The 22,500-nt window shown below is 38.0% G+C and overlaps 1 protein-coding gene across 2 annotated transcripts in view; it reads left to right on the top strand.

The window, feature by feature from the left end:
* Positions 1–22,500, top strand: part of LOC137654693 (integrator complex subunit 12-like) — a 208,321-nt gene that overhangs the window by 52,738 nt on the left and 133,083 nt on the right. The window lies entirely within an intron of this gene.

Raw genomic sequence — 22,500 nt, 5'->3', positions numbered from 1 at the left:
ACACACATACATACATACATACATACATACATACAAGTTAACACTCGTAATATATGAAATATTTATAAATATCACTTTAGGCTGAATAGAGAGACAGGTAGACTTTAATCAACCAATAGAGCAGGCAGGCTTTAGATGGGTATATTAAATAACTGACTATATGCATGTCATTAAACAGCTAATGCAAAAAACCATCAGAGAATAACAAGCCACTACCAATTGCCATTATGGACTATGAGAAGGGTTTTAATTCTGTCAAAACTTCAGCATTAATTGAAACTCCTCAGGGATAAAAAGTAGATGAACCATATGTATTTGAAGATCTCCGCACAAGAAGTACAGCGATCGTAAAGTTACATGAAGATAGTGAGAAAGTTTTGAGTGAGAAAGGAGTTAGACAGTTATACCCTATCTCTCTTAAATTATTCACACCATGACAAAAAGTTTTTAAAATATTAGATTGGAAAAATGTAAGAATTAATATTAATGAGGAATACCTTAACAACTTAAGATTTATAGATGGCATAGTTGTCTTTAGTAAGTCATGGGAGGAATTGCAAAAGAGGATAGAAAGATTTTAATAGAGAATGCAGAAATGTCGGACTGAAAATTATTATGAGTAAAACCAAGATAATTTTCAATTAAAATGTAGAGGGGCAGTAAATGAGAACCTCTAGAGATTGTTAATGATTATACATACCAAGGACAGACAGTAAGTGTTTCCCAAGAACACAAGACCGAAATTGAAAGATGGATAAGCATGGGGTGGGGAGTTTTTGGAAACAAAATTAGATTATGAAATGTAAAATGCCCCTTTCTCTAAAAATAGAAGTATAATCAGATGTTCCTATCAGTTCTAACTTATGCATCAGGAACCTGGAACCTTAGAGCGTAAGCTAGTTACAATTCAGAGAGCTATGGAAAGAATAATGATGGGAATAACACTAAAAGACTAAACAAAGAAGCAACATGGATACTAGTGTAAACTAAAGTAGAGGCTATTCTAACCTACAATAAAAAGAAATAACGTGGACAGGAAATTTAATGATAATAACAGATGGACATTAAGAATAGCAGAATGAGTCACTAGAGATTGCCAAAGAATCCGGGATAGGACGAGAAGACGATGGAATGACAAAAGTAAGAAAGTTGGCAGGTTTGGACTGACCTAGAAAAACCATAAACAGATGCAAATGGAAGGACATGTCTGAGGCGTGTATATATATATATAGGGGAGACCGGGGCTAGTTGGCACACTTTTTAAATTTTTATTCATAGCTATAAAACTATGGGGTATTTTTGCGATTTTATTATATGAATGAAAAATATAAACATCTGACTACATTTTATTGCATCACAGACGCTGGTTCATGACTAAATAAAAACACAAATTTGTTTCAAAAAATATTCTCACATATGCCAACATACCCCACATGCGGGGTAAGTTGGCACACACTGAGGGGCAAGTTGGCTCATGATTTTTTTGTCTCGTTTAAAGACTATTTAAACACTATTTAGTAGAGCACCTATTCTTAGTATCACAGAAATCACAGCACTTAATATCACGAAGGTTTAGACAAATGGTTTTTTATCATTGAAAACTATCTCTGGCAAACAAAAAATAAAACTATATTTTGAATGCCCAAAAGGGAAACTTATTGTAAATAACAGTTTGTGTTATGAAAATAAGAAAGTAAACACTACTATTTGAATCACAATTCCCACTTTAACTAAAAGAAAAACAGATCTAATGAAATACCTAAACCTTCAATGTAGTCTGTCAAAACATTCAAATCACAAAATAAATGTTACACTTTCAAGCAAGGAAGGGGAAGCTAGTCTGATTCATCATTTGAATCACAGTGTGATTACAAGTAAGAAACAAATTTTTATCAGTGCAATTTTCATGAGCCCACCTTTTGCAAACCAGGCATTGCACCCAGATTTCTCACGGTCTCCTATTGGAAAATGGTTCTACACATACCAAACAGTAGGTTTCCTCCTCTTAATATTCTGAGCTTTCTGGAATTCTTTGTTTTGTTTCTTTTTCCCTGAAAACATAATTCTTTCAGTTTTCACTATTACTTTTTATTTTTTCTCCTCTAATGCTCTTTTAACTGGAGTATCTGTCAAGATTGCAGTGGTTCGCTTCCTTTGTTCAATGAGTTTCCCTTTCTTGAACCTGCCCTAGGTTGTGGTCTTACTGCTTCTGGTGTTAAGCTCAAGTTTATTTTTTTTCTGTGTAGAGATTCCTGAAGTAGATGGTGTTGGTTCATCTACGTGGCTGATTGCCATATTCGGAGCCACAAGTTCATTCATCCCCTCTAATTGGGCATCCCTGAGTGTGGAAGGAGAACCAGCTTGGTTTGTAGTTTTGTCTGTAGCCTCTGATGGATATAGATTCAGCATACCTGAGCTTCCATTTTCTTGGATGCTTGCATTTCAGACAAATCATTAGGCAAAGGCCTAACTGTTACATAAGCACCCATAAAATCTTCTTCCTGAAATATATCTCTATTAAAGGGTGAAATCCCTATAGTTTTGAACCCAGCTAAGATATTGGCAGGAGTTACAGCAAGTGACAATGCTGTGGAAATTATTCCTGGAATTTCATATATAGTCATTGTAGAACCTGGACGATTTGTCATCCAAGAGTCACAGGATCTATTTACATACTTCTTCAGTGGTCCGTAAACACTTATATCAAGCGGTTGCATCCTATAAGAGCAGTGTGGGGGGGGGTTGCAATGAAATAGCAACAATTCCATTGCTTTACAATAATTCAGGCCGTCTATGGACAGGTGAGACTCATGATTGTCTAGTAATAAAAGCACTGGGCGCTCTTTTAAACATTTAGCATGTTTCACAAAATGGTTCAGAAACCCACAAAGTCAGACTCTTTCATCCACCCTGATGGATAAGCTGCTCCTGAACTACCTAGAGGGCTATAATCAGGAAATGATCGCGGAAATGAACTCTGGGAAAACTAAGAAAGGAGGGACTGCATTACCAATTGCTGAAACAGCTATAGCGACTGTTACAAGGGTTCCTCTTTCTGCTGAGGTAATTTTTCCAATTTGTTTAGACCCTTTTCGAGCAACAACTTTAATAGGCTTCTGAACTGTTGTTACCCAAGGCTCATCCATGTTCCACATGTCCCTTGGAGTAAACTTAGACAGATTGAAGATTTTGAAAAAACATGTCTACATTCATCCTGTCAAAACTTGTTGCTCTTGAAAGACTAGTTGCTTGTGGTCCTTTTTTTCTTTTCAAAAAACCAGAAAACCAGTCAGCACCATTCATCTCATTTTCTGTCCATGAATTGGGAATAGAATTTTTGCCATATATAGCATACTGATATGCCAATTTTCTAACATCCCTCACAGATAAGACATTATAAATAACGGCTGCACGTTTAAGATACGTAGAAAGTTCCTTTTCCCGTTCCTTAGAAAATACCTGTCTGTGCCTGAGTGTAGCCCCCAGTAAGAGATGAACTTCCTTTACTCAAAAGTTGTTTATCAGTTATTTTATGGCAATAACGTGTAAGCGTTCGAAATGGAATGCCAAAATCTTTTGCAACCCTCTTATTGAATTGTTCAACACTTACACATTTGACAGCCCCAAATAGGAAAATTGCTGTAATATTGCCTAAAAGTGTCCAAAATTGATAAGAATAGGTCTCTGGGGCAAAATTGGCACAATTGCCAACTTGCCCAGTCTTGCTGTGCCAACATGCCACCAACCAAGAAACTGTATCAAAAACGGGATCTGATGAATACCCTTACAAATTAAAAACTTTGTATTATTGTCAATTTATTTCCATATTTCAAGAGATATTTTAGCTAGAAAACATTCAGCATATCAAGTAATTTGCACACGTTTTAGCAAAGAATAGTAATTTCTCAGATTTTACTTAACGTCATCAAAATCAAACTTTTGTCCACAAGTCAATTCTCATACACTGTATCCTGATGGCGATTTCTTGGTAACTGAACAAACATGCAAGTGACCACGTGGTAGCGATATCAGAGCTATCTGACATCAAACATAGAAAATATTGCTGTTGTGCCAACTTACCCCTGTAGCCAACTAGCCCCGGTCTCCCCTATATATATATTATATATATATACACACACACACACATAATATATATATATATATATGAGAGAGAGAGAGAGAGAGAGAGAGAGAGAGAGAGAGAGAGACTATGTCTACTTCCCTTTTGAAGGGGCAAGTGGAATCTGAAGGGATGTCTGCATGAAGAATGCATGAAGAGAAAGTTTGAAGTCGTTCTTCTTTTTCAGTTCACGAGAATGTGGAACGTTAGAGAATTTGTTAGACTTCTATTGCTGTTATAAAAAAAGAAAAAAAAATTACCCCATTTATTGCAACTATTATCTGTATAGCTTGTATCTCTGTGTGGAAGGGACACCTTCAAATATGTTGTCGTCGTTCTATATTATTATTCTAAATTCATTAAAAAATAGAAATTCTATATCTCTACTATAGGGTCAGCTGTATGAAAGTATTCATTTATCTTTTTTGTATACAATTATATATTTTTCCGTCGTTTTTTATATTTTTATGTGTTAAATTTCAAATTTTGCATATATCGCTGTTATTATACTTCGTTTTTAAACTTTTATGCTGATAAATTTCACCCTTTTACATACAATGCTTTTACCAGATTTCCTTTGAAACTTTTATATTGTTAATTTCTCCATTCTTACATACTTCACTGTTACCAGAGTTTGCTCTATAAACTATGTTGCTCAATTTATTCCTATTTACATATTTCACTATTATCAGATTTCAGTTTTTAAAATTTTTTGCTGTTTGATTAACCTGTTTTTTCATATTTCACTGTTATTATATTCCTGTTTTTTATTTGTTTTGTCTAATTACTCCATTCTTGCGTATTTTCTGCGTATCAGATTTCCGTTTTTGAAGTTTATATTGTTAAATTTATCTTTTAATATTTTCAGTTTTGTTGTTTAATTTCCTCCTTTTTGCATAGTTCACTGTTATCAGATTTTCCTTACAAACTATTATATTCTTTAATTATTATTATTATCATTATTATCACAAGCTAGGCTATAACCCTAGTTAGAAAAGCAAGATGTTATATGCCCAAAGACTCCAACAAGGGAAAAATAGCACAGTGATGAAAGGAAACACAGAAATAAATAAACTATAGGAGAAGAATAACCAATCATAATAAATATTTCAAGAACAGTAACAACATTTATTAAATCATTCATATATAAACTATAAAATACTCAGAAAAAAAAAACAAGAGGAAGGGAAATAAGCTAAAACATTATGCTCGAGTGTACCCCAAGCAGGAGAACTCTAATCCAATACAGTGGAAGTCCATGATACAGAGGGTATGGCACCACCCAAGACTAGATTTCGGACTGTCCTCCTAGAAGATCTGCATTCCATGCCTAAAGAATCTATTCTACCCTAACCAAGAGGAAAGTAGCCGCTGAACAATTACATTGCAGAAGTTAACCCCTGAAGAGAAGAATAATTGCTTGGTAATCTCAGTGTTGCCATGTGTATGAGGACAGAGGACAATGTAATAACAATAAGCCAGACTATTCGGTGTACTTGTTGGCAAAGACAAAATGAGTCGTAACCACAGAGAGAGAGAGAGAGAGAGAGAGAGAGAGAGAGAGAGAGATCCAATGTAGTACCGTCTGGCCAGTCAATGGACCAAATAACTGTCAAGCGGTAATATACACTGTTACAACCACACAGGTTGTAATGCAGGTTCTTCTAAGATAGTTATATTTTCAAGGATTGCAGTCGGTAATGCACGTTAGTGATAAGGAAGGACGGAAACAGAAACCAAGAAAACTTAACATATTTATTGTAAACAACATTTTGCTAACCTCTTGAAAGTCTTAAATACTTCAAAGTGACCAGAAAAAGAATCATCATGTGACAACTTCAAAACAGAGGGAAACCACAATTTGTTCCACTCGAGAAGTTTTGTTCCTGATCATGTGTAGATGGGCGACTAATTCGATATAACAAACCTTTTATTACACAAAACCTCGGTTTAGTTAAATTGGCTGTGTTACCCAACTAGAAATCAAACTCTTGTTTCTGAGCTTCAATAAACGTTAAACGGTCCAAATCAGGTTGCAAGATATTATTAATACTACTAGGACTATCTACTGGCCCGGGCCTTTCTAACTCTACTTGTAAACTACTTAAATCTAAGTCATCATCATTTATTAAATTAGCTGCCTTAGCAGATGGCCGGGTCATCACAGCCACTGGACAAGCATTCATAGTCAAAATAGGGAATAAGTCTAGACCCCTATGGTCTATTATGTCATTTCCCAAAATACATCAATATTTGGAATGGGGAGATTCTACACAACAGCCAACTCGGTTACTTTATTATACCCAAAGAAGGATAACTCACTTCTACCAATGGGGCTGAAACTACTGTGTTCGGGAACCCCTCCCAGAACCACATAATTCCCTGAATATTTACCTAGACCATTAATGATTCCTTTAACACTAATGACCGAGCTGACCTGTGTCTCGCAAAAATTTCACCTTAAGAACTCCTGAATCAGTAAACAGTCTACTGGGCCAGATATATTTATCATAAAGTCATGATTGTCTAATTACAGTTGGATTCACATTACTGTCATCACTACTAATCACATTACTACTATCCAGTTACTGATAGATTCTCAACCTTAGGATTAGTAGGAGTAGACTTATTTGTAATTAAAGATATAGGGTTGACAACATTGTTATTATTTCTCTGGAGATACCTCCTCCTGGCATTACACTGAGCTTGATAATGCCAAGGCTTATTGCACCAAAAACAAGTCCCATTACTTTTGCTCACATTACCAGACATTAACCTGTTTTTGGAAAAGAATATAGGTGCTCTCCACTTGATACTTTTCCCTGACTCTTCTCATTCCTAGAATGGATTGGAATACCTGAATGTTTTACCTTATTATCTGCAACATCGCTGGATTTATTATTAAAGTCATTTGGCCTAGCAGACTGGAAATTTATAACCTGGGATCCAAAATTACCGGACCCCACTCGATGGGGTCAAAAACTCATCAGCAATCTGAGCCGCCTTACTTGGACTGACCGCTTTCACTTCTTCTAAATATATCCTCAGTTCTTTACTACAATAATTGCTTAAATTCTTCCAACAACATTAATTCCCTCAAGGAGGAGAAAAAGGCTACCTGACGACTCTTTAGCCAATCATCAATTGCTCCTCCTTGAGCCTAGCAAACTCCACGAATGAAAGGAAACATGCTCAGAAAAGTTTCTAAACTTTAGACAATAGATCACAGGGACAAGATCATAAGCCTTGAGGACCACGCCTTTACTTTACCATAATCACAGGCTACACCCCTCCTCCAAAGAATTATAAACTCGGATTGCCTTGCCCACCAGCCTACACTGAATTAAGACTGTCCACATGTCATCGGGCCAAGACAAACCTGGTAGCTACGTTCAAATGCTTTAAAAAATTCAGGCACATTTCTCTCATCAAATACAGGGACTAACTTCAGAGCTGCCCCTATATTAAATTTATCAGCATATGGTCCACAGGGAGTACTTAGTTTATTAGGAAAACCTTGTAACCTAGCCAACTTCAAATTTACATTAGACATATCTAGCTCGTGTCGCCTCACCTTCTCGTTCTCTTCAAACACAATCTTCATTAACTCTATCCTGGGACACAACGGGCTGCACTGGGACTACATTCACAGGGACTGGTTTTTCTACAAAAAATGGGTTAGTGGACACATTAGATTTAACTTGCCCCTCAAAAATAGTTCCAGTACGAGGAGGATCTTCGAACAAAGAAAGGCCTGGATTCACACTCACACTATCCTCTCTCTCCGAGTCACTATCAGCAACACTGTCAAAATCTCTAGCTAAATTCTCTGCTTCAGCCATACCCTGAGCTACCTTACTCTCTACAGCTAACAACAACTGGGTCCTAGTGTTCACAGCCCTAAGTGGGATACCTAACCAGCGAGCACAACTCACCAAATACTCTTTACTTAATACAGGAAGATGCCTAAGGCAATCTTCTGATCCCAAAAACTCTGCTGGATCAAAAATATATTCTTCCATGATACCAAAATAAGAGGGGGAGAAAGGCAATACACTAAACAATAACAAAATACTGGTAAATCTACTGAGTGCTGTTCCGTCAACCAAAACACCGAGTACACCCAAGTGCAATCCTGGCAAGGTCGTCAAATTGTTACAACCTCCCAGGTTGTAATGCAGGTTCTTCTAAAATAGTTATATTTTCAAGGATTGCAGTCGGTAAATGTACGTCAGTGATAAGGAAGGACGGAACAGAAACCCAAGAAAACTTAATATATTTATTATAAACAAGAATAATAACTTAAATCAACCTTGTGAAACTAAATACACTTAATTACACATAACAGACAAGAGAACTAATATCTGGTTCTCGGAAACACACAAGAAAACCTAAAGCTAATATAGTAAGCCCTACAGAGAAAATTTCAACAGAGAAAACATTTAATAATAACCAAGTGGATCCAAATAAGGCTAGCCAAAATAATCAATAACCTACTAATAATAATAAGGTAGAAGGAAGTAGGATATGAAAACAAGGAAAACTTTAATACTCCTACCTACAATACAAATCTAAACAATGTGGAACTCGGATTACTAAACATTAACACACAACATTTACCAATGGAACTCTATATATACGTACATCTATAAATGAACAAAATGGGTGAAATAAACTTCACCTCAAGTGAAGTACCAGAAGAGAAGTTGAAATCAGAGCCGTGATTAATCCATTAAACTGCTACGGAAAGGTAAAGCTGTACGCCAGGTACTGAAGGGCAACACAGTTCTCTAAACAAGTGGAACGATAATACGTCTTACCTAGCGGCAGCCTCCCTACATATCACCTCACGAGCCAGGTTGCTCTCACTCCCGTTTATAACAGCTGGACTAGTAGGACACAGTTAGTAAATGCAAAAATCCAGTGTCGGGAAGCAGCGACAACACAAATCCCGTAAATATCCTCCAACGGGAACAAGAGGTAGAAAACTACAGTCACAGATGACAGAGCATCTGCTAGACACTCAACAGAAGTATGAGGGTAATATCAAAGTCTTCCTTCAAATCACAATGAATGCTGAGACGGGAAATAGTGCTGGTGAGAGTTTGTCAAGACCCGAACTCCCGTTGACCGTTGACCATTTCCACTCATCACCTGTCCCAGTGTTTATAAACACTCAAAGCAAAAGAATAACAGTCGTTAAAACTATAGTTCACTAATACACAAAGGAGGAGGAGGCGCAAAAACACTGTCAAACAATCGTAGAGCCACTTAACTTACAGTAACACAAGAGTAAACATACTCAGCAAAAATAATTTAACTTAAAAGAAAACAAGGCTGATTTAAATTAACAAAAGAAATAATAATAATTTTACGTTAACCTAATATATACCTACTGCCCTTTTAACAATTTTTGCTGTTTTATTTCAGCATTTGCTGTATTTCTATTTTCGTTTCTTAACTCAGTGACTAGATTTTTTTTTTCTTTTTTGAAGTTAGCTTATATCGGATGATATGTTTTTAAATAAATCCTCCAAGTAGTCAGCATACACATACGAAATTAAATATATATATATATATATATATACAGTATATATATATATATATATATATGTATATATATATATATATGTTATATATATATATATATTATGTATATATAATATATATATATATGTATATATATATATATATATATGTATATATATATATATATATATATATTGTTTTTTTTCAAAATTAAGCCGAATAAAAAAACCATCACAATGATAGCATTAATATTTATACTTCAACTGCAATGAAAACGCCTCTTGTATCTGCAGAGTACACAAATTAAGCACTGTATTTTCACCCATATGTTGCTTACACTTCTAGAATCTTGAATAGTCTAATACTTTCTTCCCAATCCTTCTTCTATGCAAGTCAACTGTACCAACCGTGTGTCATACGATCATACATAGTGACAACATTTAATTTTGTGTATATATTATGCTTGTATCTTCGCTCTCCCCTCGCACTAACATTGAACCTGAAATATCGTGTCTGTTTTTCTCACCATTAACTTGTGCGGTGTCAGTTGAACAGGAAATTTCCTGTTACATTGAGTTTTTGTATATAAAGGCGAGTGTTCTGTAATAAAGCTACTCAGTTGCTTTCATCCTTCCTTTGAGTCACAACCTTCACTCGGCTCATTACATTGGTGACCCCGGAAGTCGACTCGCTACTCCCCGCCTTCCACCCGCTCTCCCCCTTTGTCGTTGGTACTATGGCGGACTCCACGGAAATTGGCACTGCCGCTGCCCCGTTGAAACTTTCGTCATTCGCCAGCGGAGAGGCGTTTGCTTTGTTTCAGCTTGCAGAAGTCCAGTTTCGCTGCAAGGGTGTGACTTGCTCAACCACCAAAGCGATTGTGTTCTCGCGGCGATACCCGAGGACACCTTCCCGGAAATATCCGACTGGCTTTGTGGACAAGAATACACCCCAATAGCATACGACGCCCTCAAAAACATACCTTCTGCAGCAGTACTCGACGTCGCCAGTGCCCGTAGAGCAAATCTTTTTCAGCTCTCTCTACAACCGTTGGGGGACCAAAGGGCTTCGCTCGCCCTCAGGGAAATGACCAGTATCGCTCGCCTGCAACCTGCCGCAGACGTCTCTCCTCGTGAGGTGAACCTATTTCGTTCCCTTTGGATACTCTGTTTACCCGAAACTGTACATGCTGCCATTCCCAGTGTCGATAGTTTACCCATAAAGGACTTCATGACCAAAGCCGACGCCCTTATGGACGGCCACTTCAAGACCTCCATCTAAGCCTCCACTCCTGACGAAGAGTATGCCTATTCAACGTCAACCAAAGCTGACGTGAATGCTGTAGGACCTACACGCCTACACCGTGACGTGCCAAAGCGACGGCAAAGCCTCCCACCACCCACCACTTGCTCGCGCCCCCAACCAACAACCTCTATAGCCACTTACTGACTCCCATCTGCCGCAGTTTTGCTACTACCACAACAGATTCGGGGCGACTGTGAAGAAATGTGCCAAAGATTGCCAGTGGCCAAAAAACATTTAAGTTGCCATTGCTCGTGGCGGTGGCAACTCGTGTCTCTAGTCTTTTCTTTTCACATGATGCAGGAACGGGCGTGCGATTTTTGGTAGACACGGGTGCTTGTCGTTCTCTTTTGCCAAGGGAACTCTTCTGGATTTGACGGAGTCTGTCTACGCCTGGCAACGTCCACTTGGTAGCTACCAACGGATCTGCGATACCCACCTACGGTTACGAGAACCTCTCCCTATCGTTTGGAAACAGTAAATTTAATTGGAAGATTCTTGTTGCTGAAGTCACATTGCCAATCCTTTGTGCGGATTTCCTCTCTCATTTCCACCTTCTGGTCGATATCGCCCACAGATGATTGGTCAACGCAGACTCTTACTGGTTGACACCTCTTCAACCCGCCCCCTCAAACCTCGCTCTCCACATCAGTGCACCAACGGATGCCTATGCTCACCACCTCATGTCGTATCCGGAAGTTTTCTGTAAAGAACTTTGCCAAACGCCCACGGCTCCTGCCAAGCACGGTATTTATCACCATATCAAGACTACGGGACCCCCAGTCTTCGCAAAATTCAGACGTCTAGCACCGGAACGAATTTCAGCCGCCAAACAGACGTTCGCCGAAATGGAGGAAATGGGTCTTTGCCAAAAGGCCTCCAGCCCATGGTCGTCACCCTTACACATCGTTCTGAAGAAAGACGGCTCCCTCCGTCCGTGCGGGGATTACAAGCGCCTGAACATGAAAACAGAACCGGATCACTACCCCCTCCCAAACATCGCCAACGTGACCTCCTACCTGCACAAAGCGTAAGTTTTCTTCACGCTCAACCTCCTGAAGGGGTATTATCAGGTGCCTATGAACCCAGAAGACATCCCAAAACTGCCATCACCACTCTGTTTTGTACATACGCCTTCAATTACTCCTGTTCTGGCCTTCCTAATGCTGGGGCCACGTTTCAACGTCTCATGGATGGCATCTTAGGGGACCTCCCCTTCTGTGTATATTATATGGATGACATACTTGTATTCTCCTCCACAAAAGAGGAATACCTCCGTCACCTGCGCATCGTCCTCGACTGCCTACAACAAAATAGCCTTGTAGTCCGGTACGACAAGTGTACCTTTGGCGCCAACGAAGTGTCGTTCTTAGGGCACCTCATCACTCCCGAAGGAGTCCATCCCCTCTCTGAGAAGGTATCAGCCATTCGGGACTTCCTCGCGGCCTCGACCGTCAAAGCTCTGCAGGAATTCTTCGGCATGATCAACTATTAACACTGTTTTCTGCCTGCCATTGCTGCCACTCTTGCTCCCCTCTACGCCTCCCTCAAGGGCAAGCCAAAGGACCTGAAGTGGGGTCCCCTTCAAGAAGCGGCCTTCTGCAATGCAAAGAAGGCCTTATCAACTGCTGAAGCTCTCACTTTTCCTATCCCACATGCCTGTCTCCTTTTCTACACAGATGCCAGTGACGTTGCTATTGGTGCAGTACTCGAGCAGGTGGTCAATGGCTCGCCCTGCCCATTGGCCTTCTTCAGCTGAAAACTGTCTAAGGATAAATTGGGTTATTTTACCTTCGATCGCGAATTGTTGGTGATGCACTTGGCTGTCCGTCACTTTTGCCATTCCTTAGAAGGTACGCCTTTCGTGATTCACACAGACCACATGCCTCTGGTGCACGCCTTTACTTGACAGTCTAACGCCTGGTCCGCCCGTCAACGCCGACATCTCTCCGCCGTGACTGTATACAGTTGCACCCTTCAATACGGCCCTGGGAAAATGAATCCCGTTGCCGATGCCCTGTCAAGAAACACGTTGGCTGCCGTTCAACTGGGATTGGATTACAATGCCTTGGCTGAAGCTCAATGACAGTATCCAGAGTATCAAGCATGTACGACATCCTGCCTCATTCCTCCGTTGGGAAGACTCCCCCCTCGAAGATTTCAACATCACCCTCCTCTGTAATATCAGTACTGGTAGACCGTAGGTGGTAGGTGTTTGATTTCATTCACGGCCTTTCAAATCCCTTGTGCCGTTCTACTGCACAGCTGCTGAAGACAAAGTTCATTTGGCATGGATACTTAGGATTTGGTCCACGCCTGTACTTCTTGCTAAACTTCCAAAGTACATTGACAAATGGATTCAGGAGTGGGCACCTTTACTCAACCTCAGCGTTGTTTCCCCCACATTCCTGTCATTGTTGTAGGCCCCCTACCAACATCACAAGGACATCGTTACCTATATACCGTCATTGACCGCTCCAGTCATTGGCCCGAATCCATTCCCATGGGAACTGCAACGTCTGCCTCATGTACATCTGCATTACTCTCAGGATGGATTGTAAGATTCGGTATCCCTGAGCATATTACTTCTGACAGGGGTACCACTTTCACATCTCAATTGTGGACATCATTAGCAAATTTCCTAGGCATCACCCTACATCAGACAACTGCCTACAACCCTGCTGCCAATGGAATGGTTGAACGTTTTTATCGTACCCTCAAAGCAGCTTTGATGTCCCGCTGCAAGGACTCCAACTGGTTTACTCAGCTTCCCGGGGTACTCCTGGGACTAAGGACCACTCCTAAAGACGCCCTCCACGTCTCGGCAGCTGACATGGTGTATGGTGACCCGTTGGTCGTCCCTGGCGAATTTTTTCCTTCTGCAACCTGCTCCGAGGATCTGCAGCACATACGTCACGTTATGGGAAAATTTATTCCATACTGCCAGACTTACAAGCCCCCAGGGAAGCATCACATACCGACAGACTTGCACTCTGCAACGCATGTCTTCCTACGCAACAAAACGAGTAAGCCACCTCTAACGCCTCCTTACATGGGCCCTTTCCTTGTGATCCGACGCAGTCCGAAAGCATTCTTACTAAACATTCGTGACAAAGAAGACTGGGTCTCCATTGATCGTTTAAAACCTGCTTATATCCTGCCAGATGACCCGCCTTCAGTTCGCCTCTCTAGATCAGGGCGCCCTATTTAACATGTACAGCATGTCATTTTTAAAAGGAGAGCCATGCACCAACCATGTGTCACACGATCGTACATAGTAACGACATTTAATTTTGTGTATATATTATGCTTGTATCTTCGCTCTCCCCTCGCGCTAACATTAAACCTGAAATAAAGTGTCTGTTTTTCTCACCTTTAACTGTCTATCGGTGCGGTGTCGGTTGAACAGGATATTTCCCGTTGCATTGAGTTTTTGTATATAAAGGCGAATGTTCTGTAATAAAGTTACTCAGTTGCTTATATACTGCCTTTGAGTCACAACCTTCTCTCGGCTCGTTACAAAACAAACACCTTGCAGGTCTTCGAGAGAGATAAAAGGTGATTCCCTATTCAGCTATCATATTCGTGATAAACTCTGGTATTCATAATGAAAATCTATCCATTTTAAGCCTGACAGATGTGTAAATTTCTTGCACATACGTTGATAGTCTGCGTTCAATTTTCCTTTTATATCTGAGGATAAGAACGAGTCCAGCTCCGGGAAAAAGCTTGTGCCATTAAATGGTTATCCCTTTAACATGTACTCCATAGGCAGAGTAAATTCCATTCTAAAAACTATTTGTAACTGGTATGAAAATCACTGGTGTTAGAAACAAAGCTATCAAACACAGCTACGGGTTACAACCTTATAAATCGGCTGTCATGATGGGCATGTGTTGCTTTCGAATATAAGTACAAACACAAAATTTTTACCTTATAAGTACAGCAGAGTTTTGCATTCTTCTTTTTGGCAGAATGGTTTGATATTCTACTTTTGTTTTAGTTCTTTTTATGAGGCATAGGCTTCAGTTGAACCCAGGCAAAAGCCAAAAAACATGCAAAGCATTTCTCATTTGGTCTGCATTCAAGAAGCTGGAGGAACTTGGTATTCAAAAACTGTTCCTGTCAATATCTGGCTGCAGACATATATATATATATATATATATACATATATATATATATATACATATATATATATATATATATATATACATATATATATATATATATATATATATACATATATATATATATATATATAAATAAATAAATAAATATATATATATATATATATATACACACATGTACATATACATGTATATGTATAAATATACATATATATATATATATATATATTATATATATATATATATATATATAGATATATATATATAGATATATATATATCTATATATATATATCTATATATATATATATATATATATAAACACACACACATATATATATATATATATATGTAATGATTAGAATAGTTAATATTACATGTTTAAAACAAATGACGTAATATGTCATGTTGGTTGAAGGAGCTAACCCTGGGATTTGCTGTAGTCATTCAAATCGTAAACTGGACATACAATGCAAACCTCAGCAATTTGACATTCTTCTTAACGTCAACACATTGTCTCAAGCGTGTGAAAGTTTGTGACGTCATCGGATGCAGGTGTCTTCCGAGTTTGTGACGTGTCTAAAATAAACTAAGCATACGATATCTGTGATATCGATAATTTAGTCAGTTCATATCTATACTTCACCAGAATTGGTCATCTGGACCAACCCAGCTTCCTCCAGTGATGGAGATGTTCAACTCTGTTGTTTTTTATAGAATAAATACTTAAAAACTATTAAGATGTATTCAGTTATCCATTTACATTCATCTGAAACAACTCATACTCAATGTGTGCTTATAACAGTAGCACGCCAATAAATGGTGGCAGCGATTAAACTCTAAGACAGCGGTTAAACTCTAAGAATTAGAGAAAAATCTTCAAGACTTCAAAATAATAGCTGTAAAACCAGAGAAATATCTTCAAGACTTCAACATAAAAGCTGTAAAACCAGAGAAAGATCTTCAAGACTTCAACATAAAAGCTGTAAAACATGAGAAAGATCTTCAAGAACTCAACATTATCTACAAGAATCTACAATTTTGACTAAGTATTATAGTCCAACGAAACAGCTAGCATCAACAAATGTTAGAATACAACCTGAATCTTCAATCAACATCCTAGGAAACCCAAGGACTGGCGTTCAACAATTGCAAAACATATCCAGGAAGAACTACATTCAACAAGAAATTAAAACGAGATATCGCTAACAAAACATCAAGAGAGAGAGAGAGAGAGAGAGAGAGAGAGAGAGAGGACGTGTCGACATCATATATAAGCTAAGTACAGATTTTTCTAATTCATTCCAGTTTGGGCAGTGAAGTGTAGTTATCACAAGTCGTTAGTCGATTATTACTGGGGTGAGTGAATTGCTTATCTTTGTTATAGGAAACTCCGAATTCTCATTTAGAATTTTTCTTTCTTTGTGCTAATTCCTTTTTCTTTCAGAAATTCTCGGGAGATGTTTTGGGATTAGTAACATTGTTGGGGGAATTTTATTATACATATGCGTTTACGCAGTGGGCGTCTGTACTCATATAGATATTTTGATAGAATTGCAAGGGGTCAAAGAGATAGAAAAAAAAAATACAGCAGTCATGGCTCCTCCTGTCAGCCCTACCCCTGGACCTAGTGGTGTAGGCCAGACTAATCCTCCTCCAATTGTGACGCTTGTAAATGCCAGGTCAGCAATCCTTTCTTTTCAAGGTCGGGTCAACGGGTTCTTGCCACAAAATGTGGAGTCATGGATTTCATCCGTTGATGCCCATTTAAATGCCAAACAAATCGTAGACCCTTTTGTACAATTACAAGAAGCTAAAAGTTTTATAGATTTTTCTAAGGGGGATGCGAGTGCATATTTAAGAGGTGTTTCATTTCAAGAAGCAGTTACTTGGGATGATTTCAAAGTTAGGTTACGCGCGATCTATGGGGGTGAGGAAGCCTTGGATGTAGTGTTAACATTACGAAATACACTTAATCAAGCCACTATGAATCGGCTTAATGTTATTGAGAGAGCAGCTCTCATAGCTGATAGGCTTAACGAATATCAGGACATTTTAGGTCATTCCACTTGGGTTACTAACGATAACATCTCCGTGAAAGATTTTTTATGATTAATGTATTTAACTTGCATGACACTTATGTTGCCTGAAGCTTTAGTGCGGTGTTTTGATAAGAAGTTAACGCCTGCACGTACGGAATTGGATGTCTATAAACAGATAAAGAAACACATGTCCAAGTGTCCAGATCTCGATCCCGTGTTAACTCAAGTTTTTGCAAAGAATGAAACAAAATCACAAACAGTGAACGTAGTTAACAGTCCAGTAGCGGGAGTGACGTGTTACAACTGCAAACGTCAAGGTCACATAAGCGCAGACTGCAGAACGAAATTTTGCTTAATTCACAACACTGCAACGCATTCTTATAGTCAATGTTACTCGCGTAAGACACAACAATATCCCAGAAATACACAGTCAATTCCACAGTCAGTTCCATATGGAAATAAAAAGAAAAATCCTCATTTTAACAATAAGAAGAAACAACCAAATGTCAATGCAGTTCAGAGTCCGAAACAAACAAACACTTCTTCAAATATCGCTGAGCCTGGGCCGTCAAACCAGACCTCGCAAGGTCAGACTGATTTTCAGAATGTGCAGAGCAAAGCAAATACCACATAGTTAACTCTAGAGGGGAAGAGAGTGATGTTGGGTCAAGGTCATTCATGTAGACATCAATAGTATTGAATAATCAATTTAATGTTTTATCAGATATTGTGAGACAATAGATTTTCCTATGAAACACACGGCCGAATTAAGTAAAACAGTGCATGCTCCCGTAGATTTGCAACGAATTCATACAATAATAAGCCAAAATGAGTTACGGCCAACCTTATATGCTGTAAATTTAGAACACAAATCCTTTACGTTATTTTTTGACTCTGGTAGTCCACGTAATATTATGGATTTGAAGACACATCATTTGTTGTTTTCGAACTTTCCGATTGAAAAATCAGGAATTAGACTTTCAGGTATAGGAAATAATGAATTAAACGTCATAGGCATAACTCATATTCAGTTCAGAGTCGGTAATCGCACGTTTGCTGATACATTTGTTGTTGTAAAAAACATTAATATGTATCCAGCTGTAATTATAGGATACCCATCTATGGGAAATCAAAACATTATCTTAGCTCCTACCAAGCACGGCGTGTATATCAAACGGAAATTCTATAAGTCTTCTAATACCTTAAAATCAGTTTTGGATAAAAAGGAGACGACAAATGTAACCGTAACGTACGTTGAAGAACCAATAACTTGTCTCATTAATAAAGAAATAATATACGCGACCCAGCAGAATTCTCGTTCACCCGTAATATCATCTTGCACGCAATCTATCGAACCAAACATACCTTCTAATTTAATAGTGCAAATAAAGAAAACACTACCGGGATCTGAAATATTAATCCTTTCCGATACTTTGAAAACTAACGGATTGTCTGTCACACAAGCTATTTATACAGTAGGCTCACATCAGCAATGTAATATCGAAGTCTGTAATCATTTAAATAACACTTTAGTAATTCACAAAAATCAACATATCTTGGATGTAGAAGTTTATAAACATCGTATTCTTACCGTTGCTGAAATCAATCACTCTCAATCAGTTGCGGATGAATCCCTTTTGCGATCTATTAAAAATAAAATCAGTAAGGACATTCAAGACGAAGAAATTCAGCAGAAAATTTTTGAACTTTTAACTAAATATCAAGATGTCTTTTCCCCTACGGATGGATCCTTAGGAAAAACAGATGTGATCGAGCATCAAATAAGGTTAAAGGACAAGCAGAAAATTATATATGTACCCTCGTACAGACTCCCTATGAAATTCCAGAATGAAATAAATGATGAAGTATGTAAAATGTTAGAGGAAGGAGTCCTTAGAAAATCAAACAGCCCTTATAATTTTCCTTTAATAGTTGTACCGAAAAAAGATCGAACATGGCGTATCTGCGTCGACTTTCATCGTCTAAACGAGGAAACGATCCCTGATCGATTCCCAGTGCTATGTACTGACGATATTTTGTCTTTGTTAGGTCAGAATGAATATTTTACCAGTTTGGACTTACTTAAAGGCTTTCACCAGATATCATTAGAAGAAGATAGTATCCCATACACAGCCTTCAGCACAGCCAGGGGACATTATGAATTTTTACGGATGCCTTTTGGTTTACGTTGTGCTCCTATAACATTTACAAGAATGATTAACATAGTGTCTGGAGACTTGTTAGGGGATATATTGCATGCCTATATGGATGATCTTGTAATCTTTTCCAACACCTTAGAAGAACATCTACGTAAGTTAGAACTAGTACTACAGAGATTAAGACAACATAACTTAAGGGTAAAGATTAGTAAGTGTGAATTTTTCAAAACAGAATTAATATATTTGGGTTTCATGGTGTCAAGCCAAGGTCTTAAAGTAGTCCATGATAAGGTGTCGGCTATACGTAATTTTCCCATACCTACTAATGTCAAGGGAATACAGCAATTTCTGGGTTGTAGTGGATATTACAGGCGTTTTATACGCAACTATTCAATAATAGCCGCTCCTTTAACTGATCTTACGAAGAAGGGCGTAGATTTCATATGGTCTGAGCAACAACAACAGGCGTTTAATACTTTGAAAGATGAACTGTGTAGTTCTCCTATCTTAAAATTTCCTGACTTCGGTAAGGAATTCTTCATTGCAACAGACGCCTCAGACTTAAGAGTGGGAGGGGTATTGCTTCAGCAATATGATAAACAGTTTTTCCCGATAGCTTTCTATTCTCGAAAATTGAGAACTTCCGAAAGTAAGTATGCAGTAATAGACAAGGAAGGACTAGCTATTGTTAATTCGCTAGTGCATTTTAAGTTCATAATTTACGGTTATCCCGTTAAGGTTCTTACTGACCATAAACCACTAAAAGAGTTCTTTAAAGGCTTCAACCACAGCCCTAAACAAACTCGGTGGCATTTGATCATTCAAGATTTTGGCGCAAGAATCGGGTATTTACCTGGGAAAGCAAATATCATTGCGGATGCATTATCACGCAACCCCGTGTCATCTTGTACGAAGCCTTTAGCTGAATTAATAGATATATCAACATCCATGCCTATTGTAAAAACAATATCTGAACAAGAAGATTTAGGCTGGAGTGCTGAATTGTTACAGACTGAGCAAAGAAAAGATCAGAAAATAGAAACAATTATAAATGCTTTGAAAGGCAATCATAAAGAAAAGGAATATATAAAGTATAAGCAGCAGAATTATATAATCAAAGATAATATTCTGTGTAGGACTGTGACAAGGAAAACCCGCAATACACCACATGTAACTAACGACCAGGTAGTAGTACCAATCTCACTTATTTCCACTGTCCTGAATTGGTTGCATTCAAATCCATTACATGGACACCCTGGGTTCTCATTAATGTCACAGAAAGCCAAATCATTGTTTTATTGGCATACAATGCTTACAGATATAAAAAGACACATAGCTAATTGTCGCAAATGTCAGGAAAACAAAGGGCATACGAAAACACCTGTCAGCCTAGGAGCTTATCCTGTGCCCAATCAACCCTTTGAAATAATACATTTAGATTTGTTAACAGGATTTTACGAGTCAGACAGAGGAAATAAGCCCCTCTTAGTAATTATAGATGCTTTAACTCGATATACAGAACTAATAGCGCTTAAAACTAAAACTGCAATTGAATGCGCTAGGAAGTTTTACGAGTGTTACATTTGTAAACATGGAATTCCACACATGATAATCTCAGACTCGGGTGGTGAATTTAATAATCACTTTCTTACCTCATTGTGTGAATTCCTCAACATAAAGAAAATAAATACCATGATATATCACCAAGAGTCGAATGGGCTAGTGGAAAGAGCAAATAGGAAGATATTAAATATATTGAGGGTAACACTAGGGGGATCAGACCCCAACTGGGATATTGCAATGCCGGCGGCACTGAGTACTCTGAATCATTCATATCATATATCAATTAAAATGTCACTGCATGAAGCATTGTATGGTACCCCAGTTAGAACACCTTTCCATGTATCAACGCCTACAACTAATCTATCAAATCCTTTAAAAGAATGTATAAATGCAAGTATAAGTCGATATGATATCCTTCGAAAGAATTTAGAAGAATTACAAATCATAATGAAAAGGAATCATGATAAAATAGCGAAACCAACTAAAACATATACCGTGGGTGATAACATCTATATTCAAATCAATGTCAGAAAAGGGCTCAATTATAAACTAACACCTAAGTTTGAAGGCCCATTTAACATTTTGGAAACATTAACGGCCAATAGGTTTAGAGTTCAAAACGTATCCCAACCCACGGATGAGAGAATAGTACCATTGGCTCACATAAGAAATTAAAAAGAAAAGAGAGGAAAAGAAGTGAAGGAAAATTTTATTTTGTTTTATGTGATTAAAAGTTTTCTTTTTAATACAGGAGTAATTACATATATTTTTTCTCGTTACAGGTTTCCAAGACATTTTTATTACGTCAACCAACGTAATTGTAGAAGTGAATATGCAAGCAATTTTTCTTCAAGAGAATGATGTCATTAGCTTAAGAACCGCCATTTCAAGGTTTTCTGCATCATTGGATGAGTTGCATAGAAGACATTTTCATTTGACTACTAAGAGTTTGCTTGGATCAACATTAAAAGTTGCAGAGATGCTATCTGATGACTTGAAAAATAAGACTGGCGAGACAGGATCTTTGGCTTATGACCTTTTGATGTGGACTGTAGGACACGAACATAAAGAAAGACGGAATCCGTTTATTTATGCTGCATTAAGCATCTTTGGGTCTGTTGCAAGTTTAGGTTTAGGAATTTCCAATCGTCTTAAAATTAGTAATCAAAATAAGAAAATTGAGTTCCTGACTCATAAAGATGAATTGATTAAGTCAGAACTAAGGAGTCAGTTAGCTTCAATCAATAAAATTATGGATTTATTAAATGAACATTCAGATAATATCGTTCAAATTATGGAAGTACAGGATTTGTTGGCAACATTAACGTATTATGATTCAAAGATAGATCACATACATAACAGAATTACACATTTCATTGAGAAATCCAAGGATTATGTAGAAGCTATCACGTTAGCAACTAAAGGTGTATTGTCGCCCCATTTGTTGCCTATAAGTTACTTAAAATTAATTCTGAAGAACGGAAGGGATAAACTAGGCTATGTTCCTTTGTTAGACGAACATAGGTTAGAATTCTATTACAGCCTAATTACAGTAAACGTAGATAATAACAAGATTAGGATTACAATTCCCTTTGATTCTTCTGATGCCTGGCAATCTTACAGGATATCACCATTTCCGACTTTCATGACGAATCACTC

The sequence above is a fragment of the Palaemon carinicauda genome, chromosome 15 (assembly GCF_036898095.1).
Source record: "Palaemon carinicauda isolate YSFRI2023 chromosome 15, ASM3689809v2, whole genome shotgun sequence".
Classification (NCBI taxonomy): domain Eukaryota; kingdom Metazoa; phylum Arthropoda; class Malacostraca; order Decapoda; family Palaemonidae; genus Palaemon; species Palaemon carinicauda.
The sequence above is the reverse complement of the archived record's forward strand: the minus strand, read 5'-3'. Positions and strand labels throughout refer to the sequence as shown.